This window comes from Coregonus lavaretus (genome assembly GCF_964263955.1).
Source record: "Coregonus lavaretus genome assembly, contig: HAP1_SCAFFOLD_2838, whole genome shotgun sequence".
NCBI lineage: Eukaryota > Metazoa > Chordata > Actinopteri > Salmoniformes > Salmonidae > Coregonus > Coregonus lavaretus.
The window spans coordinates 1-11182 of record NW_028162688.1 but is presented as its reverse complement, the minus strand read 5'-3'; positions in this window follow the sequence as shown (position 1 = coordinate 11182).

Sequence of the window (11182 nt, the reverse complement as noted above, 5' to 3'; positions counted from 1 at the left end):
AATATTGGAGTGTCAGTTAACAGTGGAGTGTCAGTTGTTAATAGTGGCGTGTCAGTTGTTAACAGTGGAGTGTCAGTTAACAGTGCAGTGTCAGTTGTTAATAATGTGGTTGTGATGTTTGAGGCTATGGATGACAGAGATAGATTAAGGCAAGGGTTAACAGTCTTTACGGGGCCAGAGGCCTGTAGTGAGGCCAGCTGTAGCGGCTGGGGGGACTGAGGAGGAGGACTGAGAGGAGACACAGCGGAGACCTTACTGCTTACTTACTGATGAGCTGCCACTGGCTTTCTCTGTCTCCACCTACTGCTCAGGTTTCACAGCCCTGAGTCATAGGGTCATTAATCACACAACTGAGTTAGGAAGGACGCCTGTATCTTTGTAATGACTGAGTCTATTGATACACCATCCAAAGCCTAATTAATAATTTCACCTTGCTCAAAGTGATATTCAATGTCTGCTTTGCATATTTTTACCCATTTACCAATAGGTGCCCTTCTTTGCAAGGCATTTGAAAACCTCCCCGGTCTTTGTGGTTGAATCTGTGTTTGAAATTCACTGCTTGACTGAGGTATCTTACAGATAATTGTATGTGTGGGGTACAGAGATGAGGTAGTCATTCAAAAATTATGTTAAACACTATTATTGCACACAGAGTGAATCCATGCAACTTATTATGTGACTTGATAAGCACATAATCCTGATTTTATTTAGGCTTGCCATAACAAAGGGGTTGAATACTTATTGACTCAAGACATTTCAGCTTTTCTTTTTAAATTAATTTGTTAAAAAATTGAAAATAGTAATGATACATAATTCCACTTTGACATTATCGGGTATTGTGTGTTGGCCATTGACCAAAAATCTCAATTTAATCATTTTAAAAAATCAGCAAAACGTGGAAAATGTTAAGGGGTATGAATACTTTTCTTGCATGGACCTTTAGACATAATTTCATGCACAATACAGAAACAAAAACACAAGAAGAAACACATGCACAGATGCAAGCAGGCACACTAACACGCACGCACACACACACACACACACACACACTCACCAACTACCCCTGTGCAGCCACTCCAGTGAGTCAGGGCGGACTAGGTTGTTCACAGCACGAGGTTGTCAGAACACCGAGGAGGCAGCAACAGCATGTGCAGCAGAACCTCCAAGAGAACATGGGGCGTCTGCAGCATGATAGGTGTCTTACAAGTCTTAGTCACAACGGCAACTGTACTCCTGACTATTATACTGTACCCTAGTGTTCTCTGGTACAGTTTGTATCAGGTTCACTTCCTTTGTGCTCGACGCATTCCTTTACTGTTGTTCAGAGCGTTTTGGTGTCTTTGAAAATAAGTCATATGACATTGGTGATTCAGGTTGACTCTGTATTTTCAAAACTGTAACATACCTGCAAAACTCCTTAGGCCTATACTTCATGGTTATAATAGATATTTATGGTTTCACTTGATTAGTGAAAACCAGTAAGCACTCAAACAGAAAGCAATCGTAGCAGTTGAAGTTGTTAGTTAGCCTACACACAGTCTAAGTGACATTTAGGAGAATTGAAAGCAGTGAATCACTCTGTAAACTGTGCCACAGGAACAGTGGTTAGACCACACAGCTGTGGTTAGGAGGAAGGGACAGGACCCTACAGCAGCTGACTACCTCACTTATAGCCTTTTCAATGTGTGAGGTGCCCCCATGGCACAAACAACCTTTCAACTTCTCTGTATGGGTAGGTGGGTGGGCGTGTGTGTGTGTGTGTGTGAACCTCCCTTTCTGTTCTTTCTCTTGCCCTGCTGGCAGCTGAGTTAAGTGGAGTTTCCTACAGCAGCGGAATCCCCCTGAATCTGCAGCTGGACTTCCTCTGTTCCAGCTGACTGACTTCAGTCTCTCATAGACACATAGCTGAGCTAGCTACTATACTGTACCTCAGCCCATTACACACAGACAGAGGCCATCAGTGTTCAGTCAAGTAAAGGTAGACAAATGACTTGGAAATAACAGGTGAAAATGTGTGAAGAAAAGAAAACTTGTGATTAGTTGAAAAACAAACCTGCATTTTTTGGGTCGATGCAAACTGTTATAAATGATTCCTAAGCACAACTATTGTAGATGTTCTGTGTTTTGTTATTCTGTTGTTGACTCCTCTCCTGCCACCTGATGTTAATGCTGAGACAGTGACACAGTCAGTCAGTCCCCTTGATCTGGTAACCACGAGCTGGTCTCGTCTCATTCCTGCTCCAGTGAGAGGCAGGGCTTAACCCCTCTAATGGAGTGTGGTGACCTCTAACCTATGACCTGTATGACTGGCCCAGTGGCTGGCGGGGTGGAGAGGTCAGCCTGATGAGTATCTGTCAGGAAACCCTTTAGTCCCTAGGGTTAGGTTATCTCTAAGTCTGTCTGTCTGTCTGTAACTATGTCTGTCTGTCTGTGGAGTGGCTGACCTAAGGAAGTACTGCAGAGGAGAGGCCATGTGCTGCTTCTGGGCTTGTCTGTCCGTCTGTCCGTCCATCTGTCTGCCTGTCCATCTGTCTGTCTGTCTCTGTCTGACTCTCTGTGGATGTGGATGACTGACAGACTGCTGAGGAAGTTAGCTACTCAAGGCCGTTCCCTACTTCCCTCCATTGTATGATGGCTCTAATAGTGAAGTTGCTCTTACTGGTTGACTGGTTGACTGCGGAGGACACAGAGGCCTCTCTGCTTCTGCCCCATTCTAGATGGGATCTGTCTCTATTACCATTTCTGATGGCCGTCAGGCTTCATCCAACGTCAATGCTTCTAGAAGAAACCAGAGCCTTTGAAGTTCCACCTAAATCAGCAACACCAGCCTGGGTGGGTGTTAGAGCTGTGAGCCAGGCATTCCTCTCAGTCTTAACCCCCCTCTGGCTCCGGACCCACATCTAGTTGATGTTTCTGGCAGGTGGCGTGTGTGCTGGGGGACCCTGTTTGTGTGTGTGTGTGTGTGTGTGTGTGTGTGTGTGTGTGTGTGTGTGTGTGTGTGTGTGTGTGTGTGTGTGTGTGTGTGTGTGTGTGTGTGTGTGTGTGTGTGTGTGTGTGTGTGTGTGTGTGTGTGTGTGTGTGTGTGTGTGTGTTTGTGTGCGTGTGCATGTGTGTGTGTAATTTAACAGGAATCTTCAATAGTGGCCTCTCTGTGTCACCCACTATGGTGTGTGTACAGACCACCTACCACTTCGGCTAGAGGTTACCGACTAACACAGGGATCTGAGATCAGTTTATTCTCCCCAAATACCACCCTTAGTCATATGGGGAGAAACCTTAAAACTGATTGTAGAGCATTGTCAAGAGCCAACTTCATCCTACTACCCAGCTACGCCCTCTAAACACATTAAACCATACAGCCATCTGCATTAGTAAGATGGGCGTTTAGTTTTACAAGCGTTCTGGTGACAGACAACACAGTATTTTATATATACACAGCTTTTGTGTTTTAAACTTGTACCCTGTCAGAGATCCCAGCAAAAATTGGCTTGTCATTTATATCACTTTCATTTATCTGCATGTCCAGCCCTTATATTTAGCCTCACAATGAAGTATTTTACCATTTTCTTTTCATGACAAGCTGGGCTAAAAGTAGAACACAAAACAAGTTCACATAAACAATTTCATTCATGAGTTTTATTGACACATTTCAATAAAAAAAAGAACGTCCGCCAAAGCAAAAACCTGATTAAAAATTAATTTACATGAATGCTGTAAGTACAGAAATGGTTTACTCAGTGGGAAATTAATATCCAACTAGTCAGTGACAACTGTGTGGAGTTTAGAGTTTGTGACAGCAATTATTTGAGGTTATTACAGTATTATAGACAGTATGTCCTGGGGTTTCCTATGGTCTTCTATGTAGAAGAACCCCTTACCTTCTAATAACTCTTGTGTAGCTTGTGAGCGTTATAGAGTCTCAGATTTTCATAGATATCTTTTAATAGTTTGTAGCTCAACCCGTTCTGACTCTACAGACTTTTTTGTAAACTATACCCGGCCACGGGCCCCTTTGGCATCCGCCCTTGTCTCACAAACACCGCTCTAGCTCAGCCCCCGTTAATCACTCAGACTAGTGGTTGGTACCAATGGATGCAGAAGAAATCCAATCCAAGTCTAATCCAGTGGTACAACCCAGAAGTCTGTAGCTCAAACACACAACGTTTAAAAGGGGTAAGAAGTCCTAAATCACGCCGGAGCGACGGTGGGACTCATTGGGTTAATAGCTGCATCACAGAGAAAAACATCTGACACATGCATGACCTACTTGACATCATCTTATCATAGCAAGTAAAGTTAATGCTGGTGTCAATCAAGACCTTTGTTCTGCTTAGTCATAAAACCATGTTTTTGGTTGTGTTTATAGTCAATGGTTCTATTCAGGTCACTGATTGGACAGTGTTTTGTAGTTGTTTTTGTTAGTTTGTGTGAACCAAGCCACAGCACCAGAGAGGGCGAGCATCTGCCAGTCTGCAGGTGTTTCAGGGGGGGATTTGTGTCAGGTTGGTACTACAGTACAGATGGGGAATGGTGTGTGGGGATCCGTCAGCTTACACACACATTCTCTCTCTCTCCCCCTCTCTCTCTCCCCCTCTCTCTCTCCCCCCCTCTCTCTCTCTCTCCCCCCCCTCTCTCTCTCTCTCTCTCTCTCTCTCCCTCTCTTAGACACACTCCCAAGCTACTGTTAATGAAATAAGGTCTTAAGTCGGCAGAAGGGAGTCTTGCAGATTAAGAAGGAATTCTGATTTACCTATGATTCTCTGGTGGAAGAGCTGATCAATCATATTAAGACAGAGAGCGAGAGAGAGGTTGGAGAAAAGGGAGAGTAGGGCAAGACTGTCTGTATTGTGTGTGTTTGTGTTAGTGTGCATGTCTTTCATCTTGTGTTTTGTGTCTGTATTGTGAGTGATAACCAGGTGGCGAATCTGGCAGACATATCAGTGTGGATGTCGGATCACCACCTCAAGCTGAACCTCGGCAAGACGGAGCTGCTCTTCCTCCCGGGGAAGGACTGCCCGCTCCATGATCTCGCCATCACAGTTGACAACTCAATTGTTGTCCTCCTCCCAGAGTGCAAAGAACCTTGGCGTGACCCTGGACAACACCCTGTCGTTCTCCGCTAACATCAACGCGGATACCCGATCCTGCAGGTTCATGCTCTACAACATTCGCAGAGTACGACCCTACCTTACACAGAAAGCGGCACAGGTCCTAATCCAGGCACTTGTCATCTCCCGTCTGGATTACTGCAACTCGCTGTTGGCTGGGCTCCCTGCCTGTGCCATTAAACCCCTACAACTTATCCAGAACGCTGCAGCCCGTCTGGTGTTCAACCTTCCCAAGTTCTCTCATGTCACCCCGCTCCTCCGCACACTCCACTGGCTTCCAGTTGAAGCTCGCATCTACTACAAAACCATGGTGCTTGCCTACGGAGCTGTGAGGGGAACGGCACCTCCTTACCTTCAGGCTCTGATCAGACCCTACACCCAAACGAGAGCACTACGTTCATCCACCTCTGGCCTGCTAGCCCCTCTACCTCTACGGAAGCACAGTTCCCGCTCAGCCCAGTCAAAGCTATTCGCTGTTCTGGCACCCCAATGGTGGAACAAGCTCCCCCACAACGCCAGGACAGCGGAGTCACTGACCACCTTCCGGAGACACTTGAAAGCCTACCTCTTTAAGGAATACCTGAAATAGTATAACAGTAATCCTTCTACCCCCCCCTCCCCCACACCCCCATAAAAAAAAAAAAAAAGGGAGTGGTTATACTGGCTATCCTAAGTTGAATGCACCAATTTGTATGTCGCTCTGGAAAAGAGCGTCTGCTAAATGACTTAAATGTAAATGTAAATGTTTGTGTTAGTGTGCATGTTTTTCATTTTGTGTTATTGTGTCTGTATTGTGTGTGTTTGTGTTAGTGTGCATGCGTGCATACGTGCATGTCTTTCATCTTGTGTTTATGTGTCTGCATTGTGCACTAAATGATGTCTAAAGGTCTGTCCATGCAAGAAAAGTATTCATACCCCTTTACTTTTTACACATTTGGTTGTGTTACAGCTAGATTTTTAAATTGATTACATTTACATTGTTTTGTCACTGGCCAACACACAACACCCCATAATGTCAAAGTGGAATTATTCGTTTTTATTTGTTTATTATTATTATTAAAAATGAAAAGCTGAAATGTCTTGAGTCAATAAGTATTCAAACCCTTTGTTATGGCAAGCCTAAATAGGTTCAGGATTATGTGCTTAACAAGTCCCATAATAAATTGCATGGACTCACTATGTGTGCAATAACAGTGTTTAACATGATTTTTGAATGATTACCTCATCTCTGTACCCCACACATACAATTATCTGTAAGTTCCGTCAGTCAAGCAGTGAATTTCAAACACAGATTCAACCACAAAGACCGGGGAGGTTTTCAAGTGCCTCGCAAAGAAGGGCACCTATTGGTAGATGGGTGAAATTATTAATTACACTTTGGATGGTGTATCAATACACCCAGTCACTACAAAGATACAGGCGTCCTTCCTAACTCAGTTGCCGGAGAGGAAGAAAACCGCTCAGGGTTTTCACCATGAGGCCAATGGTGACATTAAAACAGTTACAGAGTTTAACGGCTGTGATAGGCGAAAACTGAAGATGGATCCAAAACATTTTAGTTAATCCACAAAACTAAACTAAATGAGTGCTTGGTATGCTTGTCATCGGCAAGGAGTTGTTTGGGAAAAAAAGAAACAGAATACAGCTAAGCACAGGCAAAATCCAAGAGGAAAACCTTGTTCAGTCTGCTTTCCAACAGACACTGGGAGACTAATTCACCTTTCAGCAGGACAATAACCTAAAACACAAGGCCAAATCTACACTTGAGCTGCTTACCAAGACGATATTGAATGTTCCTGATTGGCCGAGTTACAGTTTTGACTTAAATCGGCTTGAAAATCTATGGCAATATTTGGAAATGGCTGTCTAGCAATGATCAAAAACCAACTCGACAGAGCTTGAATCATTTTTTTAAGAACAATATGCAAATATTGTGCAATCCAGGTGTGAAAAAGCTCTTAGAGACTTTACCAGAAAGACTCACAGCTGTAATCGCTGTCAAAGATGATTCTAACATGTATTGACTCAGGGGAGTGAATACTTATGTAAATTAGATATTTCTGTATTTCAGTTTCAATAAATCTGCAAAGATTTCTAAAAACATGTTTTCACTTTGTCATCATGGGGTATTGTGTGTAGATGGATGACAAGGCACTGTTTGTATGTCTGTGGGAAGGGTGCAGAAACTGAAAGCATGTGTATGTCTCCAGCCAAAGACACATCCAGGAACACACCTACCCTCAACAACCAGGGTTAGAAAGCCACACAGACTGACTGACAGACTGACAGTCATACAGTAACTTAAACACACACAACAAACCCATAGGCAAAGGAACACACCTACCTTCAACAAGCTAAGGAAGGATGCAGTGCAAAGAGACAGACACACACACACACACAATCAGTCATAAGAGTATTGATAACCACCACACGCTCTAAACGGTTGCTCATGTATAGCTAATACTGTTGTTATAGTCGATGCAATTTGAAAAGATTATACCTCGGTTCAAATGCTGTATACCACTTTGCACATCAGAATAATCGAGAAAGTCTATATGGTTGAAAAACGTTAACAGATCTGACTAATTGCAGAAAGTCCCTCACTTGACATATGCTGACCGGCAACTGACCCTCCTTTCTGACCCTCTGACTCATAGCTATATCCTTCCAAGTTGTGCTGAATAACCCCAGTCACTTGAATCTAACAGGGCTAGAAGGAGGCTATTTACGGTTGAACTTGCATTTAAAAACCTGGAATGTTGCTGTATTTGGAAACAGAGGGAGCCACAGATAGACACCAGAAGACAGGTTCCTACTAAGAATAGAAGGGAATGTAACTTTACAAAGAATCGGGATCCTGAAAATAAACCCATTTAAATCGTATTAGTCTTAACCTACTGTCTGGGAATAGCACCCAGGGATACATGCAGCGTGTTCACATGGTAGTCACTAGAACAGGGATGTCAAACTTCTTTTGCCTCGGGGGCCGCATTCGGTCTTCAACGGAACTGAAAATTGGTTATATTTCCTCCCCGTCAGGTCTCCCGAGTGGTGCTGCGGTCTGAGGCACTGCAACGCAGTGCTAGAGGCATCACTACAGACCCGGGTTCGATCCTGGGCTGTATCACAACTGGCTGTGATCGGGAGTCCCATAGGGTGGTGCACAACTGGCCCAGTGTCGCATGGGTTAGGGGAGGGTTTGGCCGGGGGGGCTTTACTTGGCTCATTGCGCTCTTGTGGTGGGCTGGGTGCCTGCAGGCTGACCTCGGTCATCAGGTGAACGGTGTTTCCTCCGACACATTGATACGGCTGGCGGGCGGGTGTTAAGAAGTGTGGTTTGGCGGGTCATGTTTCGGAGGACGCATGACTTGATCTTCGCCTCCTAAGCCCGTTGGGGAGTTGTAGCGATGAGACAAGATTGAAATTGGTGAGAAAAAAAAGGGGGTAATATATATATTTTTTGCGGCCGTAATCATTTGCAAAAAATAGTCCTCTATCCATCATTTTTTGAATTTTCAATGCTTCTTGACTGTCTAGCTTTCATTTCCGTGACTATTAGCGAGCTGAACAGTTAAGAAATTGAATGAATGTAGGTAAATTATCATTTCCACACAGTTTCGATTCGATTTTAGTCATTTTCAAGTATATTGCAAAAAAATGTATATATAAAAATTATAAATTGTTTTACTTTGATTTTATTACTCAAACCATCCACGGGCCGAATTGTACGCCCTCTCTGGGCGGATGTTTGACACCCCTGCACTAGATGGTCATGCTAGAAAGGACAAAAGTGGTGAACTCATGAGCAATTCCATTAGGTATTTGTCCTCAGTTCAGGGTTAGAGTTGGGGTCTAGGTCAGAGGTTAAGTTAGGGGTAAGGGTTGAGGTTGGGGGTTCTAACAATAATTTTGGTCAGAAAGCACTGTACTTCTATTCTTTATTGATGACCGTGATCATTCTTATTTACCTTACACAACTTAGGGGATATAAACAGCAGAGTACAGTCATCCTCTTACTTAGCTCTCTGGCTGGCTTACAATAGTTCTCCCTTCACTCCTACACACCCACCTAACACCACACCCCGTCGTTGAGAAGAGGTGGCGGCTGCTGGAATTAGAAGTTCTCTGGAAAGGCTCAGGCTATTTTAGAACGTTAGAATTAGAATAGACTTTTAGAACTACTGTTTGTCTGTTCTACTAATTCTAATTATAGGCTACCAGCTGGTCATGGCTAGAAGGGATACAGCTTTTGTCAGAATTAACTTTTCGTAGCAGGTTTAGGAGAACTTACACAGCAGGTTAGGATAATTAACGTAGCAGGTAAGGATAATTAGGTTAAGGTTAGGAAAAGGGTTAGGGTTAGCTAAAATGCAAAAAATTATCCCATCTACAGTGTTCACAGGGAACTGAGGGGAGTTGTTTTGTATCTAGTTGTGTAGATGCGTGCGTGGGAGTGATGAAAACCTTTCTGTTACAAATGAACATAGTAACATGCACAGTTTTGGTCCCAGACACTTTCATCTACTGTTTGAAACATCCTGTATTCCATTGTTCTTGAGTAGAACAACTATCACAATTATTTGCATGAGGACTCTGGCACCCCAATGGTGGAACAAGCTCCCCCACGACGCCAGGACAGCGTAGTCACTGACCACCTTCCGGAGACACTTGAAACCCTACCTCTTTAAGGAATACCTGGAATAGTATAAAAGTAATCCTTCTACCCCCCCCACCCCCACCCCCCCCCCCCATAAAAAAAAAGAAAAATGTGGTTGTCCCACTGGCTATCATAAGTTGAATGCACCCATTTTTAAGTTGCTCTGGATAAGAGCGTCTGCTAAATGACGTAAATGTAAGGACAACTCTAAACAATGGTATCATCAAATGCATTTTTGCCATTGGTATGAATGTGTGGTATCTGAAAAAGAGACTGCAGAGTATGTCTGTGATCTCAGCAATGTGTGAGTGTGTGTGTCAGAAGGTCCAGTTGAACAGTTAAAACAATGCATAGCAGTCATGTGGCTTTCATAGCTTTATTAACATCTAACAGCTGGACTCCCTGTTTAAAAATCTTTAAAATACTAAATAGACAAGACTTCCCCCTTTGTGTTGCAGAGAGTTTGAAGTGTGTGTGTGTCTGTGCATGCGTTTGTGTGTGTGTGTTGCATGAGGAGTAGCGAGTCATGTCGTAAACATTCCTCTGTGCTCTTGGCAGTAGAGGGATGACCCGTGCTTAGAGTGAGGTACACACCTGATCTGAAGAGGTCAGGGAGTAACAAACACAGGATGGTTACTGAGGCATTAACACACACTCCCTGACTCAACTGGATGGTTACTGAGGCATTAATAACACACTCCCTGACTCAACTGGATGGTTACTGAGGCATTAACACACACTCCCCGACTCAGCTGGATGGTTACTGAGGCATTAACACACACTCCCTGACTCAGCCAGAGGATGGTTACTGAGGCATTAACACACACTCCCTGACTCAGCTGGATGGTTACTGAGGCTCTGTGCCAACTGTGTGGAAACAAGGATTTATCAGGATTAGACCTGGTGGTCCCATATCTCCTCCCTGCAGAGGAGTGTTTGTGTTTGTGTTTGTGTTTGTGTTTGTGTTTGTGTTTGTGTTTGTGTTTGTGTTTGTGTTTGTGTTTGTGTTTGTGTGTGTGTTGTGTGTGTGTGTGTGTGTGTGTGTGTTTGTGTGTGTATGTGTGTGTGTTTGTGTGTGTATGTGTGTGTGTGTCTGTGTTTTAGGTGGCTCGTTGCGTTGAAGGCTGGAGACGGACTGGCAGATGAAAATCCATACGCCTGCTGTTGGTACCTCAGTTATCCATTACTTACTTTCCATGCATGTGTGTCTGCATCACATAATACTAAGACAACCATTGCATTATATCATGCAACAATGAGAATGATTGCTCTGATATTACAAACTGATGCCCCCTCTTTTTGGGAATCTCTCTCTCTCTCTCTCTCTCTCTCTCTCTCTCTCTCTCTCTCTCTCTCTCTCTCTCTCTCTCTCTCTCTCTCTCTCTCTCTCTCTCTCTCTCTCTCTCTCTCTCTCTCT